This window comes from Thermobia domestica, chromosome 15, assembly GCF_964235325.1.
Source record: "Thermobia domestica chromosome 15, izTheDome1.hap1.1, whole genome shotgun sequence".
NCBI classification, from domain to species: Eukaryota; Metazoa; Arthropoda; class Insecta; order Zygentoma; family Lepismatidae; genus Thermobia; species Thermobia domestica.
In genome coordinates this window covers 63432892-63458543 of record NC_137468.1, presented here as the reverse complement: position 1 = coordinate 63458543, position 25652 = coordinate 63432892, and the positions used below count along the sequence as shown (strand labels likewise).

At 34.7% G+C, this 25652-nt stretch overlaps 1 protein-coding gene and 1 long non-coding RNA gene across 3 annotated transcripts in view; one reads left to right on the top strand and one right to left on the bottom strand.

The window, feature by feature from the left end:
• The window catches only part of LOC145671052 (uncharacterized), a 583222-nt gene that overhangs the window by 398202 nt on the left and 159368 nt on the right, over nt 1–25652 (top strand). For both annotated transcript variants that reach the window (XR_014128434.1, XR_014128433.1), the window contains one exon: nt 20028–20090. This is a non-coding gene — a long non-coding RNA (uncharacterized LOC145671052). The remainder of the gene's footprint in view (nt 1–20027; nt 20091–25652) is intronic.
• The window catches only part of tn (tripartite motif containing protein thin), a 189647-nt gene that overhangs the window by 161934 nt on the left and 2061 nt on the right, over nt 1–25652 (bottom strand). The window lies entirely within an intron of this gene.

The window sequence follows — 25652 nt, the reverse complement described above, 5'->3', positions numbered from 1 at the left end:
GTTGCATAAATATGATATGGAGTTTGGAGTGGTTGGTGAGGAATCAGAACAATTACTTAAGCACGATTTTATTCATAGTATACAGAAATCCAGAGACTCGGACAGAATAACTTATCTTAATCCTGGAAATGCAAGTTATGTTTCATAAAAATTAAATTTTCGGATTTCCCCTTGTCTCTATGCAACCCCTTATACTTAACAAAATTTGTGGTTGCCTACCATTCAGGCATATATGAAATTAGAAGAATAGTGGTTTATTAGAAAACTATAGTGATGGCAACGAGTCGTAAAATTTGACCTAGATCTTCCAATTTCACAAGCCAATAGAACGTGAGGGTGCGTTCCGGTCGTCAACCTCCATCCATGAACTTTCGCCAGTTTGATCTCTCGTGCTTTACAGAGAACATCTCCTGAAGGTACAGTGTTATCGGGTTGCCGTTAAGTTTTGTTTCGCTAAATGTTGTTGTCGTTGGGTTATATTTTCGATGCTATTATTGTTATCGTTTATTTCGAATAATAGCAGCTACCGTTCGTATTATAGTTATTTACGTGCTGTTTTTTATCGCTCGTTTACTATATCTTCAAAGTATGGCAACATTGTTGCAACATTGCCCCGTTTGACGTTTTCTCAAGTGTGCGTTCGGAAGGCAGCTCAACGAATCGCACCGAAATCTTCCAAACTATTACACGTAATGCAAAACAGTTTTCTGCCCATTCTTCACGAGTAGTTGCAGTTACTATAGTATACCGGCACGTGTTACCGGGACAAAGTTTTTTATTTATTCCTTCCCGTGGATGCAAGTAATAACATAGATACAATTTTATGCTTCTGCATTCAATATTATCAAAATTTCAAGGTTGTACGCGTAATGGTTTCAGAAATCTTACAAATGGCAAAACAAATTATTAAATCTCACTTATTCCTCCTTAGGAGCCTTATTTTGCAAAATATTGTGTTATCTGAGCCTAAAGTACAAAGAGAATATTTGAACAAAATTTCAACACTATGTTCAATAGTTTCGGAGATTTGGCTTATAGCGAAAATGATAAAAGATCATTGAATCACCCTTATCCTCCATTGTGGAAAGAATTTCAAAACGTCCCGTATACTTTACAGCCTGAAGAGTAAGAAGAACATTTATACAAAATTTCAACGTTTCGCTGAATCAGGATTCTAAGCCAAATAGTTTCGGAGATCCATTGATGAGTGAATTATTGGATCAATCAACGGATTTACCGAAGAATTAAGTATTTGCAGCTTGTCTAAAATATTTATAATTAATTTAATAATATGATAATATTAAAAACTGAACCAACGTTTTCTGATAGTATTTTAATAACGTTCCATAAAGCAACTTTAGAAGAGATATATCCACAATTAATAAAATTCCACATGTTAACAAGTTCATTGTATTTGATTTGATTTGAGTTTAGCGTCCCTTTCAACAATAAGCCTATATGAGATATGGAACTACAGTGTGCAGTGGGATCCGAACCACATTAGCTCCGCCGGGAATCGAATCCCCAGTCTCTCACGCCAATTGCGCGTACGGTATGTTAGTAATCTCATAACTAATATGTTTATTACAAAATACTTTCATAGAAAAGAGATCTACACAATTAAATTTTTAACGAAATGATTCTTGAATAAAATAGTTTCTCGATTGCGGACACAAATTGTCCATCACTGATTTTACCAAATTTGTATTACGTAAGAGCACAGAAATAGTGAAGTTTTGTTTGCGAAAATTTGAATAAGTCGTAATCTCCAAAGTTGGTAGCCCATAACTCAGTAATCAAAGGCTTGCACATGAAAATATTTCACAAACATACAAAGCATGTCGAAGTCTACTTCTAAGTTTGATCAAAATCAGATACGTTCTGAAGACTCTTTACGTTCTGTATGGTATGGTATGTATGTACAGTATGTTTGTTTCTTAGTTTGTTTGCAATAGAGAGCTAAAGGAATTATCTAAGCCTAGTTCGTTAACGAAGTCAATCCGTTACCATCTTAACGGGTAACGGTAACTTATGTCAGTCCGTTACTTTACACGGTAACTCACTGGAACGAAAGCGAATTTCTGATTTTTTTTATTTTTATTTATTTATTTTATTTTATTTTTATTTATTTATTTATTTATTTATTTATTTTGCAAAGGGTAGTAGAAGTTACACATCTCTTCATTGGATGACAACATATATCCTCCAGCGGTTGACATCAACCAGACGAAATTGAAACTTCCATCGTGATAGTTTATTTTATGTATATCCTTCACCGCTTTTGGTCACTACTTTGAGCTTGCTGCTAGGACATTTTCAGATTAGTTTACACGAATTGTATTCCCATGTATCATATTTCCATTTATAAAAGGGAAACACAAAGAATGAGATAATATATAATATACAGGGTGTCTCAAAAAACCCTTCGTTGCTAAGCGTTGCTGACCGGAAACCGTCTCCAAATATAATATTTTCAATCTAAAGTGAAGGATTTTTTTTAAAATCAGACGAGCTGTTTGGCCCGTATACTTTCTATGCGCCCAATGTTAAATGAAAATGCAACGTTGCCATTTACCTGGGGCTGTGGGATGAAAGGACGGGACGCGAGGTAGAAAAATTTTGTAAGACTATGGTGAATGGGGACATGTTTGAAATAGGGGCTGGCCATCGACACGTTAGCATAACCGACAGTAACTTCATTCACTTATGTTACAGATCCAGGTAAATGGCAACATTTCATTTTCATTTAACATTGGGCGCATAAAGAATGTACAGCCCCAACGGCTCGTCTGATTTAAAAAAAAAAATCCTTCACTTTAGATTAAAAACGTCATATTTGGGTACGGTTCCCCTCTTATATTTTGTTGTAAATCTGATAATAACAGGGTTACCCTATGTTAGGGGACTTTTGAGACATACTGTATATAAAAACATCTGCTCTAACGAATGTACTAATTGCCATACAACAGTACAATATTTTCTGTTCAACCATTATCATGATTCAAGTGGAGACTAACTAAGTTTAAGATACCAAATTCGGTACAGAAATACAAAAGTATAGGCTTTAAGAGACAATGTTACCAAGATACGCCATCTGGCCAGCCGTAGATCTTTTGAATCTATAGTGCCATGGAGTTTGGCTTTAGATTCTGAAGATTGCTCTTAACAGCAACTATATAAGATAAATACTATACTGATATGTGGATGTGGTTCAATACTGCTTCTAACTGTAGAAAATTTAATGTGAAATAATGGAGAAAAACTGCGTTATTCAATATTGAAGGCGATGATTCAATGGAAATGAATGTAAGGTACGTATTTTGAGCATGACTCATCACATTACTCGCAAAGCATTGTACTTTTTCTTGCTTAATGCTTGTTAGTCTTCTTTCTGTTTTATTTTATTCCTGGATTCTCGTACTGTTCCCATCTATCCCAGCCTATCTATCTATCTTAGATGTACGTATATATATATGTGTGTGTGTTGAACATTGGAAGGACAACTTTGTCGCCTGGTGGAACAGTGCCAAATTGGCTGTTGGCTCTCATTTGGGTTGTTTTTGTGGTTTTAGGGGGGGGAGACAGAGGGTTGTAACGGAAAGAGGCAGGAATAGTGAGGTTTGAGAATTGGAACCTTTCACCCGAATTCCGTATACAATAAGTCTTCAAGCAACAAATTGTAGTCTCCCCTCAATTCCCCATTCACTTTCTCGTACATCGCCACCAAACTACCAATGTCAACAGTTTGCCTAAACTGTTTCCTCTACCCACTAGCAGAGGTATCTGTTTCAACAAGATGTTATTTATTGCGATTATGAAGCGGGTCTACCGTGTTCACAAATACACACACAAACACATCTCATACCAACATACAAACAATGTTACTACTTTCTCTCTCTCTCTCTCCCTTTCATGCACAAACAACAATATTATTCATCTACCTCTACCCTCCCCTTTTACCCTCAGCCTGCGAATCCCGAACGAGTGCTACACTTCCTGATACAAGCTCCCTGCTTTATTCCCTATGTTTTACCAACTTTGTTGGAAGTTAAGTTTGAACGTGTTGTGGTACACCAATTACAACTTACCGTAAACCATCGCAATGTTTATGTTTCTCCACTTAGTTCTAGATACAGAATATAATGCAATGCTCTTGTTTTCTGCGAAGAGATAATGAAAGATGTCTCATCATCCTAACATTCTACATAACAAATATTGTATGTACTTCACAATAACGATCTTTTCGTGTTCTCTTGTCTGGGGGGTGCTAATATAAGGAAAAACTTGTATAACACAAGCTATTCTCGTCGGTTGCTTGTTAGCAAACAATTCTTAAACGAATGATGATTTAACACAAGAACTTTGATTTGCCTAAGGTGTATTTCTCTTGAAATTTAATAAGTAATTTCTAAATATGAATCCACAATTACTTGTATCCATTACAACCAGAACATTGATTCTTCATGTTTATTTTTATCAGCTTATTATTTCTTTCCCTAAAAACATGTAATACTCCTATAAATTTACAATGATAGTCTTATGTACTCTTGTGTGCATTCATGACGATTTTCAAAGGGTAATTTGCTAATCAATTAAAACTGAACATCAAATACACCTTTGTGACTTGTCCAAGTTAATTTTATTTCTATGAAAAATACTTTCAAAAATCTTTGAAGAATACAAAAGGTAGTTCTCGTTTATGAAAGGGGAATTAAAAAGGTGATATGTGTTAAGAACTTCTGTACCATGGTACAAAATCCGTGGGATGAATAAGTATTATCTAGCATTTAATACTTTGAGAATAAATTTCCACCTTTACTAACAAAGTAATGATGGCTAAGTAAAACGATACAATTGCCAGAAGTTTGAAAATAACTTGACATAAGTTTACAAATAATTTTACATAATTCATTAGTTTTCAAATAATTTGGCATAATTCATAAGTTTGCAAATACTTTGACATAATTCATAAGTTTTTAAATAATTTTATATAATTCATAAATTTCCCAATAATTTGACATAATTCATATGTAAAATAACTAGTTGTTAACTGTATACTTAATTTCACATGGCTTAATAGATACAGATTATCAAATACAGGATGTTTCAAAACAACAGCGACAACGTTTGGGAGATGATTCCTGACACAAGATAAGACGAAAAGTATAGACCAACCTGGATGCATAAATGCTTCCTTTTCGAGTTATAGGCTGTCGAAAACATGAAAATCTTCACTTTAAAGGTCCATAGCTCCGAAACTATGGGACCTATCGTAGTCGCGTCAAGACTTTATTTAGGAACTAGTATGTGCCCTATCCAAATAGCCATGTTTCAGAATCCTGCAGTACTGCCATAACTTTTTTATAGAGGTAGTTTGTGAGTACTTCAAATTATATGCCCATAGCCAAACTCCCTCTTCAAAAATTGTTGTGTGAATACCTTAGGATTCTGAAACATGTATTTTTGGATAGCCCACATATTACTTCCTAAGTGAAGTCTTGACCCGACTCCTCTTGACTGATAAGTGAGTCAAGAGAATACGCCCACCTCTGTGGATCTCACATGCAACATAAAACTTTCGCCAAGTGAAAAACAAAGTATACTCAAACAGTGGTTGCGTGCGTATAGGAACAGACTTTATAGATAAGTTGACAAATATTTGCATGGAACATTTTTAAGACTTTTAAAATATTGCAAATTTACAAGCATCCGATTAGAATAAGAATATATAATAATTTTATCAACAAAGGAAAAAGCTCATAGGTCTATTATTATTATTATTATTATTATTATTATTATTATTATTATTATTATTATTATTATTATTATTATTATTATTAAGTATTCTTCCTTTTGGCAGGTCTAGGGGCTAATGTGCTGGTTTTTTTTTATTTGATTTTAAGTTTATGTCTGGAAATGTTTCTTCCATATTTGCCGATGTTTAGTTTTTTTTTTTTTCACTCTTAATATTTTCTATTTTTCAAATCATCGATTTGTTGTGATCATCTTCCTACTCGCTTTCCTTTCATCTTTCCTTCTATGGCGTTCACAGAATACATTTCTGCATATGTATTTCCTCAATTTGCGCAGAGTTATAACCTTAATTGGCAATTGAAAACTTAATTGACAACTGGAAGCACTTCATAGACAACGTGAGTGTAATATGAGCTTGTGAGTCGGTGTTATGTGTCACGGCAATTTCAGCCCAAGATTTTATTTTTTCTTAAGTCATTTTTTCTGTATAAGTATTCACATTGATGTTCATATTACATTGATATGTGTCTGTACTATTAATGGCACTTTCATTTATGAACAAAATTGTTTTCTCTCAAGGTTGTAAAATATAATGTTTTCTCTAACTCATATTGAAATTTGAACTATTGCTTACGAGTGAAGCTTTTATTTATTTTTTTTTCAAGAAAGCACGTCCTTCAGACTTTATATTCATTAGATACTATTGACTGTCTACCGACATGAACTACATATTAATTCGCCTCTTCGTTACACTTATTTCATGTATATCACTGATTTCTAGAATACTGTCAAGTTATAATGGATACTAGTCATAGCCAAATTCTTAATAATTTTCATTCTGGAAACTTGTCATATATATATATTGTTGTTTAGAAATGATAAACGCTTTAAAATGTTAGGATGTATAAGCATTAGAAAATACAGTACGTTAGATAAAACACTAATTACTCGACTACTGATATTTCTTTCTTGGGAACTTTCTTCATTTTAAGCAGAAACTGCTAAAAGTAAATTTAGAGATGCAAGAACTACGCAGTACTATCATTTTCTAATCCGACATTACTATTAAGTTGTTGACACTCTTACAGCTGCTATATATCTCCTAAGGAAATCTGTTTTAAGTTTAAATGTGTTGAGTTGGGAGATGAAATATTATAAAGAAGGAACGTAATAATAGAGAAAATAATAAACGAGTAACAATTAAGGATAATATGCTTCAATGAATAATATACTGTATAATTATTTGTACATCGTTTATCCTAGCAACTATGTTAATATTTATATCTCATAAATACAGTGGAGTCCCGCTAATCCGAACTAATTGGGACCGAACCCTGTTCGAATTACGGATTAGCCGGAATAACAGTCAAATCGCGGCTTGAAGTAGGTGAATGGGTCTATTGTGTTGTAATACATTGCGCATAGTATTTCAAAGCATGTTTTCTGACTACAGTATATGTACTGTACCGGAAAAATGTTTAAAATGTTGGAAAAATTTGATGTCTTTATTTTTCCACGTACAGTACGTATAGTAGTTTATGAAACTACGAGTCGTCCAATAGACTCTCTTCACTGCGACAAAAGACAATAACTGAGTTCATGTCTTGTAACAAGTAATATTAATACGGTACTATAGTACTATGGTAAACCGTAGTAGAATACTAGTATTGTACACTATCAGTATTGTATGTTCAATTTTATGTTACAGCACAGTACTTATTCTACCACATTACTGTATTTCCCTCATACTAAATCTATAAGTTCCAGTTGTACAGTACATACGCTGTATTCTATTTCAAACATTGCGTAACTGTCGTAATGTGGCTTAATACCTAAATACAGGTATTAAAAGAAAAAATGTATTTTAACGAAAGTTTACTTTTTTTCTGCATGCACCCATTTTCATCCTTTTAATAATTAATTTCCTAAACCTGCTATTTTCGCCACAAAATAAATAAATAAATAAATAGAATTTTTCTCCCGGACCTGTTCAGATTATATTTTAGTGGTACCTGAGTTACTTCAAAATTTATTGAATAAACATTTGTATTAACTGAAATCTAGGAATTTCCGATTAGCTTACACATCTGCACTTGAAAAGTTAATTTGATACCTATCTTGAACGTCTCAGTTTCATTAGTGTATGGCACTTGGTGGCCTGCACCTATTTGAGTTTATTTTCTCTTAAATAGATATATCTACCTCAATCTCAACATAACTAAACTACTTATTTATTTATTTCGGAAAATAATGTATTTAGGTAAATGCCAAATTACAGTTTCCCATCATTATATGATAATACAAATTTAAAATACACATATAATAACATAATACTTTGATAGCAAAATACATGTCTTGTAATTTAAAATACATATATCACGATATATAGCTCTTTTATTTAGAATAAAATTTTGTCTATAAATAATAATGTCTACCTCTGGGTGCTCTTGTGACAACTTATTATATAATAGGAGGCCGCGGTGGCTCAGTGGTAAAGCGTTCACCTCTGGTGCTTGGGGTCCCGGGTTCGATCCCAGCGCCCGCCAAGTGAAATTTGTGGTGGACAAACGCCGTGTGCGTGGGTTTTCTCGGGGTTCTCCCGTTTCCTCCCACTTTCTTCATTCCACCATTTCATTCATTTCTCATAATCACCGTTTCCTTTAGCCTAACCGGCATAACCGTGGGACGTAAAACTCAAAGATTTCATTTCATTTTTTCTTATTATATAATAAGGACATTTTTCTGACAGGCGATACATCCAATGCATTAGTCCTTTGCTGAGAGATGGAATGTTCTATTATTGGTGTCTCATTGCTCTATGCGGGACATGAAGTTTGTTTTCTGATAACAAATATTCTGAATCTATTGCACTATGAATTATTTTGTGTAAGAAAGAAAATGAAATAAGTTCTCCTGCTTTCAAGTGCTTGTAATGAATATTTGCTTGGAAGACCTTCGTATTTCTCAAATTTCGGATATCTCTGTTTATGTCAAAAAATACACAAATTTATTTTGAATGTTTTCGATTTTGTTTATATATTTCTTACTACTAGAATCCCGTATTATTGCTGCATATTTCATCTTAGAACTTACATAGGCAGTGTATAGTATTTTGAGGACATTAGTATTAGAAAATCATTTCCTAATCTTATCACAAAACCAAGGTTCCTAAAGGCCTCACCAACTACTCTGTTGACATGAATATCGAATGACAGGTTTGACTGCAGAGTGCACTGAGAAAAATCCGTTCTCCGGACAGTGGTATATTGTACAAATATACGGAACCCTCTTGCTTACTACAGAAATCACTACGGAGCATACGTTATCCGTATGCTACATAGGCACGGCTCTTAGATGTTATATCATGAAATTGCAGGATGTCTAAGTCTTTCTTATATTACATACATATATGTATGTTACCTTCGTCAGCTATATGTTATATACGTCCATTTGTATGTGAGATCTGACCGCCTATTTTGTTTCATACGGAAAGTACGTAAAGATGGAACACTTATCATAAAGTATTATAAAACATGCGTTTTTAGTTATATGTTTGTTGTACGTTAAGTCCAAAAACTACAGGATTTACAAGTGTTACATACGATTTTACGTACGCCACATACAATTTTTTTTCTCAGCGTGACTCCAAGATCAGTTATATAATCCACTCTCTCAATTAGCATTTTTGATTAATAGTATACACATCACGTACAGTCACCCACATAAGTACCTGGAACCCAAATAATGGAATTATAACAGTCAGGGATCCAAGTGCTTATGTGGGTAACTGTACATAGTTCATTTTCCTGGAGTATGATACTACTTTGCATTTTTTTTTTAATTTATCAATAAGGTGTTTGATTACCACAATTGGAAAACAGCATTTATGTCGCTTTGCAAAGAAATAGAAACCAAAATATTTGAAGATATAATTAGATCCAAAGATGGTATTTAGAATGAAATAATGATGTCATAGTGTATACCATGTGAAGGAGTTTGGTTTATTAGAGGTGTACACAATGTGAAAATGGAAGTTTGAATTCTTTGTATTTCTTCTCATCTTCTATCTCCCATTCAAAATCTTCAGTACAATGAATGAATATTTGAAAATAGAAAATATTTAAGTGTTTATATTTGCCGAGTAGAAAGTCTTTTACTGCAGTTTCATAACAAGTTTTAACATTGTGTTTCATGGATAGAATAGTATTTTGCATCCTGAGCACTATACTAAACCACTAATCTCAACAGCACTACAAGTAATCTAACAGCCAATGGTGATATACCTAATTACTCTCAAAGGGATACATGAGAACCAATTTTTCATCTCCCATATCTTGAGACCTAATGGCGTATAACAAATCCATCAACTAACTTTATTCCTAATTTTTTACCCTATACACCCCGGCAGAAATTGATGGTGACTCATCAAGTATTTTTTGAAATTTTGCCTCTCGGACGAACACACAAACAGATAGAGTAAATAAATGATCCGCTCGGGCGAACATAATGCTAAGCGCCATTTCCGGTGAAATTGAGTTATTAGATAAAATGTGTTGTGTTCGAACCACAGAGGAGTATGTAGATAGTTTTACTTTGGAAATGTGCCTGAAAAAGGCAGGTAAAGCTTGTTTGGTATGTATCATTGCAATGAATTACATGGGAATAATCTTTTTTTTTTTTCAGTTTAACCAAAAGATAGTGAAGTGACATACCATTATGTTCGACAGAACCGCTCATATGAACAAGCTTTACACAAACCAAATTCCATTGAAAAGTGATTCCACGGCTCTTAACTCAATGATTTATAACCTTGTTTACCTGATGTCCCTCTCTGTAAACCTTCCATACTTCATGCTCCCCTTCTATCCATAACAAAGGAAAATGTTACACGTGTAATGTATGTAGACTTTGCTAACCCCAAATTGTAAATAGTCCTTACAAGCGATGTTTTATTCATAATTTCGTTGCCTATTTCTGCCAATAGCTTGTGTATTTCTTCCTCTCTCTTCACGCCCTCCGGGAATGTATACCTCAGGTTGGGAACCACTCTTCTAGCTATACTCCCTACAATGTACAAAAGGAAAAGGATTTGGGAGTTAGATTTCTGCGCTTTCGGCATCTATGGCCATCTTAGCCCTTCACGTAGGAGAGATGATGTCCCTCACCGACCACACTATCCGAAGAAAGGGCAGGAAGAAAGAAATAGAGAAGGAAAGAAGCGTCCTGAAGTCTGTATGTTAGGTAACATCCCGGCATTTGCTTGGTGAATAAGGGAAATCAATGGAAACTTCACTCAGGATAGTTGGGCTGGAATTTTTTTTTACATTTTTTCGACCGAGTGTCCCTCCGGGAATCGAACCCGAGACCGCTCCCATCAAAGGCGAGAGCATTAGCGACTACGCTACACGAGGCCACTAAAAAAAAGAAAAGGTAGACTAGATAGTGGTACCTTGTGCAAATAAGAATAAATTAGAAGGTGAACAAATATTGGACTCCTGAAATGTCAATTCCATGAGTTCTGTATATGTGCATACAATATTATCAAAATGTTTATTATTGTGTTTGCTAAATTAACTTTACATTAACTCAAAACATGGAACTTGACAATTTTAGACGCATATATGTTGCAATTTAATATTGCGGATATGAATGTTTGATGCTGTAATGATGTTTATACTACTAATATTTCATCTGTTGTTGTAATTATAAAAGCATTGTATTGTTTAACTATAATATATGTAGAGTTTTGTAATATAATCTAGAGCACACAGACTCCAATAACATAACAGATAGACATAAATTCATTTCTTGTGTTTCATATGACCATGGTGCTAATTGAAGAGATACATTAAAATGTAATGGAAAATAGTAACTAAAAATAAAATATAAATTCAAAACTCGTCAGTTTACATGTATTTTGCTTCCTTTCAGTAATACATTTATCTGTTTCTGCTACACTGTTATGTTTTGTGTCTGCTTTTAGTGATTTTTTAAATATATACTTCCCGGTAAATTTTATATAAATTATGTATTTGTTTTCAGGAAGATACATGATATTAATAACTAGAAATTAAGTGACCATCTGTTTATTATCAAATTCTTCAGCATATTACCGTGTTACCGCATGTTCCTTTTTCTTAGTGTGCTTTTCTCCAACTTGTTCTCTACATTGAGTTCATGCAAGAGAACGACACATTTCTAATGTCTAGAACAACCAATTCAACATTTAAGCTAGAAATTTGAAATTTGGATAGTACATTGAATTTGTGACGGAAATTACCGAGAGGTAGAAAGAGACGGAAGGGGGACTGTAATTATTCTAGAAAGATGTACATATCTCGGAATCTTTAAGGATAGAGACATGAAATTTGCTATTTAGATTTTTTATGTAATATTAAACACGAGTATCAGTGTGTGTTATATACAGGGTGACTGGTAATTCGATACATTCCTTGCAAGGGGATATTCTTCAACTATTTTGAAACATTTTCACCTACACTGAGAAAAAAAACTTGTATGTACCGTACATCAAATCGTATGTTACATTTGTAAATCCTGTACTTTTTGGACTTAACATACAGCAAACGTATAACTGAGAAAGCATGTTTTATAGTACTTTCTGTATAAATGTTCCATCTGTACTTACTTTCCGTGTGAAACAATATAGGCGGTCAGGATCTCACATACAAATGGGCGTATATAACATATAGCTGACGAAGATAACATACATATATGTATGTAATACAAGGAAGACTGTTAGATATCAGACATCCTGAAACGGCATGATGTAACATCTTTGGGGGGCGCGGTGGCTCAGTGGTAGAGCGTTCACCCCCGGTACGTGGGGTCCCTGGTTCGATTCCAGCTCGCGCCGTGTGAACTTTGTGGTGGACAAAAACCGTGCTCGTGGATTTTCTCGGGGTTCTCCCGTTTCCTCCCACTTTCTTCATTTCACTCATCTCTCATCGTCGCCGTCTCCTTTAGTCTCACCGGCATAAACGTGGGACGTAAAACTTAAAGAATTCATTTCATTTCATTTTTCATGTAACATCTAAGGGCAGTGCCTATGTAGCATACGGATAACGTATGCTCTGTACTGATTTCTGTAGTAAGCAAGAGGATACCGTATATTTGTACAATATACCGCTGTCCGGAGAATGAATTTTTCTCAATGTATATGAACCGGGGGTCGTAAATCAATAGTTTCTGAGTAATTAGCACATGTGTGATTTCTTTGAAATTGCCGTCTAACGACAAGTGCACGAGAAACTTTTACTCTGACCCACTTTCAAAGATTGTAGAGCGATGAAATTTTACATGTGTAATTCTACATACCTATGTAGGTCGTGCGTTAATGTATAGCTCGTATAACTGCACCGTTGCTGTATTATAGGTCCGAACATGAAGTAAGGTTTAGAGGTCCAAAATCCATTTCTGCTCCTCAGAAAGAAGCGTGGCAACATTACAGGAGTACTTTCCCCTATTAAATGACAGCATGGTTGCGAAGAAGTGGAACGAAGTTAAAGTTCTGTGAGGAAAAAACGCGAACTATGACGAATTTCATACCTAGGGTCGTGCATCTGTCTGGCCAATCTTCGATCAGTGAACGGGTGCGTTGTTTTCCAGGAGGTAGACACTTTCTGTCAGCATGCCACGGTCTGGGATTTCACAGAATCTCGCAACGCACCCAGCAGTGAGGCATAGAACATCCTGGTAATTGTGGAACTCTTTGCCTGGAAGGCAAGTAATAATACCCCACGCTGACCCCATGCTGAGCATGGAATGTTGACAAAAGGTGTCCGCTTTCTGGAAGACAACGCACCTATTCACTGCTCGAACGTTGGCCAGACAGATGCACGACCCTGGGTATGAATTCTGGCAAAGGTCGTGTTTTCTCTTCATCGCACACCATCTTCATTCCACCTCTTCCCAACTATGCAGTGATTTCCTGGGGCAAGTACTTCTGCGATGTTTCCATGCTCCTTTCCGAGGTACAGTAATGAATTTTTGGACTACTATACCTTACTTCACGTTCGGACCTAGTACACAGCAACGGTGCAGATTTGCAAGCTGTATATTACCACATAACTACATAGGTATGCAAGATTACACATGTAAAATGTCATCACTCTACGATATGTGAAGATGGGTCAGGTAAAGCTTTCTCGCACACCTCTCGTTAGCCGGCAAATTTCAAAGAAATTACACATGTGCAAATTACTCAGAAACTACTGATTTGTGACCCGCGGTTCATATTTGTGAAAATGTTCCAAAGTACTTGTAGAATATCCCTTTGCAAGGAATGCATTGAATTAGCAGTCACCCGATATAATATATATATATATATATATATATAATACTTGAAAATAGAAAATACACGTATCTGTACTGAGAAAAAAAGTATGTAGCGTACGTAAAAACGTAGGTTACATGCGTAAATCCTATAATTTTCGGACTTAACGAACAACACTATTTAACATCCCACAGCAAACGTATAACTGTACACGTATGTTTGATACATACTTTCCGTATAAGTGTTCTGACGGTCAGGATCTCACATTAAATTGACGTATAGGGTCCATAACATATAGCTGACATATACGGAAGACTGTGAGATGTCAAATATCCTACAGCGGAATGATATAACATCTAAGCAAGAAAGGGAAAGTACGTATGTAGCATATGGATAACGTATGCTCCGTACATATTTCCATAATAAAAATAAGGATTCCTTATATTTGTACAATATACCGCTATCCGAATAACGGACTCAGTGTATACTATTTATTCGTAATGAGAAATTTATATATCAAATTTCATCTTCCTAGCATGCGCGCTGAGAAAAATCCGTTATCCGGACAGCGGTATATTGTTCAAATATACAGAATCCTTAAGTTTACTAGAGAAATCAACATTGAGCTTACGTTATTCATATCCTTCATAAGTACAGCGCTGTTTTCTGTTTAGATGCTACATCATACTGTTGCAGGATATCTTATATCTAACAGTTTTAAGTATCTTACTAGCTGTATACCTCTGTTACATACGTCAGCTATATGTTACATACTTCCATCTGTATGTGGAATTCTGATCACCTATATACAGTTCTTTCATTCATATGAGAAGTACGTTTATTCAGAACATTTGTACGGAAAATAAGTTATATTTTTCTCAGTTATGCGTTTGCTGTACGTTAAGTTCAGACACTACAGGATTTACACATGTAACCTACGTTTTTACGTACGCCACATGCGATTTTTTCCTCAGTGCAGACTCGTAAAATATATATTTTTGGATAAATTATGACCCTCGCTCCCCCCTTAGGATAACCATTTTAATCAAATTGACGTAACTAAAACCCAGCTCGACGTAGGTGATATCTATATTCCAAAATTTATTTCAAATGGTTCAGCTGTTTTCCAATCATTCAAACACCATCAAGATCAGTTTCATTTTCACGTGCATTAGATTACCTGAAATTTTAGTTTCACGTTTCCAAGTTCGTACAAGATGCATTTTTATTTCGTTTGCACACAGAAAGAGAAGTAATCATTTAAAACCCGTTCTCCTGGATAAGTAGATCTGCATTATTCAACTCCGGAAAGTGAAAAACTCATGGTTCACTACGAATAGTTTTTTTTTTTTTTTTCACAACCGCTTTTCGTTTCAGCGCCTGTCAACTCTGCTTTCTATTCTAGAACATTCAGTTGTTTTGACAACCCTATTCTGATTGGGAAAAGAGTGCACATGCCTCATTGTGAGAAGAGTCATATTGCCAATGCAATCATGAAAGGCAAAACCATCAAACATGGAAGAGGTGAAAAGAATGCTTTTACATTCAGAGGGAGACAGAGGAATTTAAAAAGAGGAAAAATACCATTGTTCATTCAAAAAGTTTTTTTTAATAAAGTATTTGATTTCATGATTGCCAACTGAACAAGCTAGACCAAGTATTCTGAACTTTTCTTCAATGTTACCAACCGTATTTAATATACAAAATATTAATGCACCATGGGGACCACGATGGTTCAGTGGTAGGTTATTTATGTCTGGTGTGTGGGGTCCCTGATTTGATACCTGCTAAATAAGTTTTTGGTGAATAACATCAAGTTCGTGGGTTTTCTCGAGGTACTCCTGATTCCTTGTACACTCTCATTCCACCGATTCTTCCATCATCATTCATATGCCTTAATCATCTGTCTCCCTTAGTCTAAGGGCATAATCGTGGGACGTTAAACCGAAAAAGTCACACCATTAATGCATCAATAGTCCAAGTTACTCTAGAAGAGCATGATTTATTTGTCCCAAGGGCAAAATTACATACCTATTGACTTATTTTATAACCAAGTAACTAACATTTCGTATTTTAATTGCAGACACATATTGAAAAATCAACTATTTCTTTCCATAAGTAGAAGCTTTGCTTTGTATATAATTTCATAGACACTAATTGTTTGCTGAGCAAAACCATATCAAAATTTAAATACGTGTTACAGTTTCACCAACTAACTCTTTGACTTCATCAGTTAGGAAGGGAATTTGCTGCTGCCAGGAGCCAATCAGAAGAAAGATCTCTCAGCTGGTATGTGTATATAAGATTGTACAGTTATCCTGTATCTCATAGTGTCTGATGAAGCCAAAGAGTTAGTTGGTGAAACTGTAACACGTATTTAAATTTTGATGAAAATATATGGTTTTGCTCAGCAAATAATTAGTGTGTATTTAACTATTAATTGAATGTGTCCTATGGATATATTGTTTAAAATATACCCACTTTTAAAAGTTAAAATAACATGAAGTGTTAAGTGAAAACACTTTATTCTGATTATAGTAGTTCAGTTCTAAAATAAACTTACAGGGAAATAAGGAATAAACGTAAATTTCAAAATCTAAGAACTACGATACTACAAACATGGATTGCTTCACAATTTTGTTCCAAACAAGAGAAAATTTTCGGACAACTTTACAGATGTGGTCCATACCACCAGTGGTACGCGCACCAGAAGCTGAGAACTCGATGAGCTATTCATTACTTTTAAATGTGTAGTATTAACACTTAAAATCTTGACGTTTATTTACAAAATACAAATCTTTCTTTAATACAAAAGTACGCACATATGTATTGTAAACATTTCCCATCATAGTAAAATTATTACGAATGAAATATAACTTGCAGGACGGCATGTAATCAATAACTTAATCTATTCCATGCATTAGAGCAGAGTTCTCTTGTGCCTATTTGATTAGCATATCCGGCTTTTAGCATGGAAGATCGAAGTTCGATTCGTAGTGGGGTCTTTTGTGGCTCGGATCCATGTGAATCTGTAAGTATACATCTCATATAACCTTGTTCTTGGGTCAATCCATCCTAAGTGATCGAGAAAAAAGAGAAATTGCCGCTCGACCTTTTCAAAAAAAATCTAATTTTTTCATGAATGTTTATCCTATATCAGAGTACTTTAAAACCACAATTAATTATTTTTTACAACATCCCATGGCGACGCAGCGGTTGCTGCCATTTTACGTTTTATCGATTTTAGGCGTTTACGTTGTTTTGAATATCTCAGCATGTATTTCTCCTACCAAACTGAAAATTGCTGGACGTCTCCAACTTATGCAGAGCTAAAACTTTGATCTCTTAACAGTTTTGCCTAAAACCACTTAAAGGAGGTGAAATCAGGGCCTACAGTAGCAACATTTTTGGACATTGAAGATATGTTTGGTCAGAGGAAACAACTGACACAGAGGTCTGATTTTGTATCTGCATGTAGTCCGGGGTCATAAGTTAATACACAAAAATTTACAGCCATGTATCTGCTCCCAAAGGCCTGAAAAAAATCGTAAATTTGGGGAATTATGCCAATTTGGCATGTTTTACTGTCCTATATGTCCAATGGGTCTGGATTAAAAAATCTGAAATTTTGGGAATAGTTAGTTCTTCAGTATACCACAACACACAAGAAAGCGCGTTTTGTGTTTTTGAGCAGAAGGGGGTCAAATATTAAGTAATGACGTCATACTCTAGGAGGTGTTTTGTTCATAAATTCAACTGGAAATTCGTTGTTGTGAAGTAAAATAAAGTAGGATGAATTGTTAGCCCAGTCAAGGTTCTCAAGCTCGTTTCTTTCCCCTAGTCGTAACACTGTCTTATCAAATCCACAGCAGCACTGGTGAAGAATGCCGCTACCAGCAGAAGACAAGGAAAGTCAAAATGCACACTTGACAATAAGTCCTTAAGTACTCATTGCTCTTGTTGTTTGCTATATCAATGATATTCAATCATGGTTATTCTTGTTTTAACTATCAACTCGTACAGGAGACTGTTGTCCTTTCGTTTGATCTATATTGCCAAGTCAGTGAACACTTACTCGCTGTAAACACTGACTGCGGAATTTCACCCCCTTTAAGTGGTTTTAGGCAAAAATGTTAAAAGATCAAAGTTTTAGCTCTGCATGAGTTGTAGACGTCCAGCAATTTTCAATTTGGTAGGACAAATACATGCTAGGATATTCAAAACAACGTAAACGCCTAAAATCGATAAAACGCAAAATGGCGGCAGCCACTGCATCGCCATGGGATGTTGTAAAAAATAATTAAATGTGGTTTTAAAATACCCTGATATGGGATAAACATTCATGAAAAAATTAGATTTTTTGGAGATGGTCGAGTGGCACTATGCATGATCACTTAGAATGGATTGACTCTCTTGAAAGGGATTATAAACTTCAATTAAATCATACGTGAGGGCATCAAGTGAAATTACATAATTGGTTGGAAATATTCAATATCTATAAAAGTTTCGTTCTTGTTTGAAAACAGAATTAGATGCCACGAGTAGTTCTTAGTATTCCTAGAAAACCATAGTTTTTTTTCTGTTTTCTCGTGACTGCGTGGTTAACTATTGGTTATAGAGTCCGCTTAGTAATAATTTAGCACGAAGATGATAAATAAACCAAACAAGCCTTCAAAATTCTATTAAAATTTGTTCACATCTTTCCATTAACATTATTAATAAATACGTATAATATAATCATTATAACATATAATTATCTTTAAACATATAATTATCTTTATCATCATAATCATTATAACATATAATTATCTTTAATTATCTTTATAATACAAACGTTTATGTGTTTTTTTTTTCACGAGAAAATGGCCGAATCATTAGAAATGAGTCTTATAATTCTTGTGGAGGGCTTTTATCATATAATTTTAATTGAAATCCCTATTCTAAGAGAGGAGGACTGGGTTCAATTTTTAAAGAATTTGGTTTACCAAAAATTCTCTACTGTATTTATTCCATATGTCTATGTGTTTGTTCGGGAGACACAAACTCACAGAAACTTCTTGATGATCGACTAGCAATTTTGATCAGCATGTAAAGAATGAAAAGTTACGAATCGTGTTCGTTGCGGGACATGATCCATCCAGGTGGTTCCAAGATATGGACAATCAAAAGTCGGTTCCCTGTATATTCCTATGGGAGTAATTATGGATATCATACTTAGTTGATGCACTACCCGCAGCGCAGTTGAGATTAGCGGATTTGTATAATGCTCAGGATACAAAATACTAATCTGTCCGTGGTATACAACACTAAAATGAATCTATTAAATTTCTTGTCGATAAATCTAAAGGAGTGGAAAATAGAAGGTGAGGGAAAATTCAGAAATTCAAAGTTCAATTTTTCGCGTTGTATACAATACAATAAATAAAAACTCTTTCACGTAGTATACATTGTGATACAGCTTCTTGTTTCCCCAAGAATACCATAGTTCTGGAGCTAGGGAGCTGAATCTCCATGTATACTCTTTCAAAATAAAAGGTTACGTGCCTCTGCGTTTCGAAAATTCCTCTTCATAAGGGACAAAGAGGGGCAATTTTGGAAATATTCTAATTTTTGGTTTTGTATTCCTCATATTCTTACAGTATGAAGCCCGTGTAATTCAGTTAATACACTCTAAATATATAAATGATATATATACATATATAAATTAGTATTTCTTGTTGAGTTGATTTTGAGTTTATCGTCCCTTTCAGCAGCGAGAGGCTCTATGAGGCGGGACCTACTGATTAACGTGGAATCCGTACCACATAAACTCCCGCCGGGAATCGAACCCAGGTGTCCCATGCCGAGGTACGTACGCTAACTGCTTAGCCTCGAAGGAACTCTAGTATTTCTTGTGTTCTCGTGAAGTCTTACGTACGTTTGGTGTCCATGTTTCCTGATTCTATTTCCAATAGAAATATGACGTTTCTTGTCTTTTCAGATGTTTCCTAATTAAAGTTCGTCTGTCTTCCTGCCTGGCTGGCATAGGTCTTCCTATGTTGAGGTAAGACAGTTTCGTTGAGTTCATATTACCATGCAAATCAAGTTTAACTTATTTATTTACTTGTGTCTATTTTATGTCCTTATGAAATAATTGCTAGAGTGATAATATGGAAAGTAATGAAAGAATCTTGACAACGCAACAGATACGAGGTTATCTACCAGAAATTAAAGTGGTTTGGAATCGAATAAGGGACCCCTCGCACCAGAGGTAAGCGGTCTACAACTAAGTAACCCTGGCTCCTTACTCAATATTAACGTAGGCTTCGAATCCAGTGATGTGCCGTAAACTATAATTTTACGTTTACATGATTGTCTACTGTAATCTATACGTAATCTACATTACACCTTTTCCCGTGTAGACTATGTAGACAACCACTATCAAATGTAAGGAACAATTTCGTTGCTCGTTTGTTCATAATTCCTCATTCAGTTGTTTTGCTTCGGTGCAGCGAAAGATTAGGGAAACGACTAACATATAAAAAGTAGAGGGAATTATCTAATCTGTATGTTTACTCTGCTCTGCGCATACCACTTCCTTAGAGTTTCCACTTCGAGCACTGCTTTTATAATGAAATTTACAAAACTAATTCTCACCTTTGGGCTTTCAGTCTTGAATCTGCTGTATTTGCCATTTTTTCTTGCATATTTTACAAAATGCATAATATTCTTCATTTTCCTTCATCAAGACGAAACTAAGTATTCGAAAGTTACTATTCGCTGGTCTAGACATTTTATTTTGTACGCAATTTCGCAAGGTAACGACAAAATAAAGCTCCTTTATTGTCCACGATGCTATATTAAATTACGTGTTGTTGACATATTCTACATAGTCTACGTTGTTTACATTGTCTACGCATAGTTGACACGTAAACGTAAACTATCGTTTTTTACGCGTAGACGCACATCTCTGTTCGAATCACGACGAGGATTGAATATTCCTTGCAGCATACACCGTTCCCCATCACATTATTTTGCCTCGAAAAGAGTTGAATCAGAGGCTCATGCTACCTAGGCCAAGACAAAAAATCTTTAATGGCACGGGACATGTGACATCTGAAAGTACTGAAAGAATATTTATGGGAGTGATAACAGTGTTGCCAAGATTGTGAAACTTTCTTTCTAGATCATTATCACTAAAGAGTATGTCAAGGTTTCCACATTCGATGTGTTGCGCATTCCAATGAAATGTGTCTCGAAATTTTAACTTTTTAAAATTTCTATCTAAAAGTTCTATAGGTGTAGACTTTATGTGACACATTTTATGTTTACCACGGCACCTTTAATAATAATTTAAAATAAATTTTGAGACTGGCTTTATACTATATGGAATGAAAAAACTCAGTCTTTTAACTTCTAATACTATTCGAAAATTGTCTTTTGATGTGAAAAAGACAAAAATGAAATTTTAGGGTAATTGGAGCATGCTTTGAGCTAGGACGCCGATTTCTCTTTAACTTTGGGGAGCCCATTCAGATAAGTGTTTGGTTAGACAAGGGTCTAAGAAGGCATATATGAGGATTTTAAGACAAATTGAATTCAAATTATGCCAAATATTGTATATTTATAATAAGTAGATATAACAATAAAACATACATGTAAAAATACATATTCATAAAAATATACGGGACCTGTATGAGCATTAGGTGGCCCGGATCCCAGGATCGGCGCCCTTGTCTTTAATGTGCCACAACTATGATAAAGTTTCACAAATTTGCCATATCTTGGTCTATTTCAGCTTCTTTGACTTTTCTGTTTACTAAAACTAACTAACTAACTAACTCTATGGCCTATGGAACCCGGAGGTTCAGTGCCGCGTTCACAAAAGCTCTCCACTGACTTCTATCCTTAGCTAATTGCATCCAGTTTCTACTTTGTATTCCTATCTCTGCGAGATCCCTCTTAATATTGTCCTCCCATCTGCGCCTAGGTCTTCCTAATGGCCTGTTTACTCTATTAAAAAAACTTTATTGCACTTGCACCGTAGTGCACTTGTAGTTGATGAAACAAACTTTTTGGTAGATGAGAAGAGATTTAAATTTATGGTGAGGTGAAAAACATTAAATCATCAGGTAAAAATGTGCAAAAAAAATATTTTAAAACGAAATATTACTTTATGCTAAGATAAAATTATTACCATATTAATTCTCCTCTCTCTCCCACAAATGATTGTTGTTTAAAATTTAAAAAAATACATAACAAGTACAATCAAAGCTGTTATAATGCAAGCAAAAAAATAAATAAAAGAAGTTGAAATAAAACCAGAAATGTCAAATTCATGAAACTTTATCGTACTTGTGGCACCTCAAAGCATCCTCCGATCACCCTAAAATATTATCTTTTCCACACCAAAAGGCAACTTTTTCATACTTAGTAATACAAAAACAAAAAAATCGAGTTTTTTTTTTTCGTTCCATTCTACTGTATATATCAGCCAACGCCTATGTTGGCTGCAACAATACGTTAGGAGGTTGTATCTATGACATAATGCAGCGTGATTCATGGCGCAATGTTTCATCGAGATAGATGAAGATGTTAATTATAATGGAATGTGTTTTTGTGTAAATAGAAAGAACGGAGAAGTTGCCATTATACTAGGCACGTAGTATCAGGGCAGAGGAATTTCTGTGCGAGTGGATAGTGCAGTAGAAAAGATTCGTCTAGTGTTGCGAATAGAAAGACATGAAAATTAAAATACATCGTATGAGAATATATTAAGACATGAGTGCATGTGAATAATTAATCTAATCTTTCTTTATATCTGAATATGTTGGCCCTAATATGAATGATTTGAGAAGTCCTAGTCTAAACAGATATATTGTATTTAATTCAATACACTACAACCATTATTTAACTATTGTACATGTTCTCAAATATTCTTATTTAACACAATACTCAATTCTAACTTATCCTAACTTAGCTTAAGTGTATTCTAATGCCATGGGATCTTATGAAAGTGTGCCGTTAGTTTTTTTTTTTTTTTTTTAAGTTGGGAAATACTGCTCTAGAGTACTGGCACAATTGAACAGAACATTTTCGATTAGCCTATTTTAAAATCGAGAGCTTTCGGGTGCAAGCTTTGCTGCTTCCTTTGTAGCTGGGTTTTATCCAGGATTTTTCCATACCTCCATCTCACGAACATCGAAATGTCTGTAGTATGCCCTGAGCGATTTCTTTCACTTTCTTTTTCCAATTCTGTTTTGGTTATTGTTGGTGATTGCTATTGTTGAATTTGGGCTAATGATTACTGTTTAAATTGAAATTGTAGGTTATATCTGGAAGTTTTCTAAATACCAAATTGACTTGAAAATGACTTCAGATGTATTTGGTAACCTGTACGTTTAAAATTCTAAAGAAGAAAAGAAAAAAGACCATACACAAATCATTAAAATCTGATCCCGATGATTTGCTTAACATGCAGCCGAAAACTAATGTACGTGGAGAAAGAGAAATGCGCACCGCAGAACCGTATATTCCAGAACCTAACTGAATGGAAATGGAAATCGCTATAAAGAAATTAGAGAAACACAAATTTCCGGGTGTAGACGAAATTTCGGCTGACTTAATTTTAGCTGGAGACGAAAAATTGTGGGACAAGATACACTAACTTATTCTCCTTATCTGGAACAAGGAGGAATTGCCACAAGAGTGGAAAGAATCAATCATTGTTCCAATTCACAAGAAGGAGACAAAGCTGATTGCAATAATTATCGAGGAATTTCTCTTCTGTCAACATCCTATAAAATTCTTTCAAACATGCTATTAGCAAGATTGATCCCATACCTGCAAATGAAGTTATTGGGCCATAGAGTTAGTTAGTTAAACTTAGTATCTTCGCCTACTTCTTATTTCTCCACTTTATCAGCTGTCAATCACAGATAAGAATCACATTGGCCATTTTGGGGGAAATGGAAATTCGCACGCTTAGCCTAATTCTCATCCCACTTAACGATCTTATCAAAACGGAAATACTCCTTACATAGAAAATCTGACAGTGTTTCAAACCAGCAATGAAATTTCAAACCGTTGCTGTATTTCAGCTCTTAAATAATATATGTTAACTTTGAGATGACATAATATGGTCATAATATTTATCAACTAAATCAATATGTTCAAAACTCTTACCACCATTTCATAATACTTTTTTATTGTTTTACGATGCTACGTATTCTTCCAATTTTAACATTGAATTTTGTGTTACTTATTTACTACTTCTATACCTCAGCTATAGAAGGTGATAACTCACATATCAGTAAACTTTTAGTTCTGTGTATGAACTACAGGTTGTCACCTTATACGTGCGGAAAATTTGTCAGATTTGTGTCACTGTGCCCTTCCCTGCCATCTATATATTAAAATCAAAAATGTTTCACCTTGAACAGACAGGGAAGAGGCTTGTCGCCTTGTTCATTCACAGAACTATTTTTTTTTTTTTTTTATGTGTGAGTTTTGTCCAAAAAGATCTGGCTACCCACCTCACTTTCAAAATCCCTACAGTCCTACCTGCAGTCCGGCTCATAGCCAGCCCAAAAATGTAGAGGGGCCGGTAGAAGTTAGGGGGTCCAATCCCACCATATTATAATTCATTTGCAAGCCTACCGTGAAAATTTTAGAGAACCAGTAAACATTTTAGGAGGGCGGCCCCCTAGAACTCCCTGTATACGGACCTGCCTGTAGTGGAAAGTAAATCAAAATGATGCGTTGTTTTGTAGAGATCTTTATTTAGAGTCAAAGTATTTGATTTGTATTTCATATGGTTGCCAAAACGTCACCTTTTACAGCAAGATGGATGGCGGCGAGATTTTTTGAACAATAGGGTACTCATCTGTAAATTAAGCTTTTCTGTAAGTGATAAAATCGGGTCATACATCCAAAATCTAAGTTGGAAATATTCTTATGTCTTTAATTGTTTTCTTTTCCTTCTTTACCATTAAAAGATTTCATTTATATTTACAACTGTTAACAATTATATATATTAAAATAAACAAGCTGGTTGAATGCTAAACTGAGTTTCTTAAAGATTAAGATCAATCAGCTGCTTGCTTGTGATATGAGAGTCTTTTCTTGACATATATATTCTCTTCTATTTTAAACCTACTGAATCATCTGCTTGGCTTACAGACGATCTCATATAAAAATTCTAAGATCAACATCAGTACAAAAAGAATGAGAAAGGAATAAAGAAAAACATACGACGAAAAGATATATTGTAATTGACTTTTTTGTCAAGAGTCCTTCACTGCCTATTTCGCTTAATTTTATATAAGAATATGTATAGAAACACTGTCAGATCTATTAGACCTTATATTGGAGCATTTCCTTCTTGATAAAATCATTAGACGGAATAAGAATTAGACTAAAATGCGAATTCGTCTAAAATGACGGATGTGATTTTTATCTGTGAATGACAGCTGATTAAATGTTAACCAAACTTAAAGTTAGATGAATTGATGAGCAAATACATCAAAATTTGAGGGAGGAAAAGAAAGAGCCAATTAGATTCAGTAAGGAGAAAATACGTGATTTTATTTTATGGATAAAGGTAAATCTTGTTTTGAAGCCTATA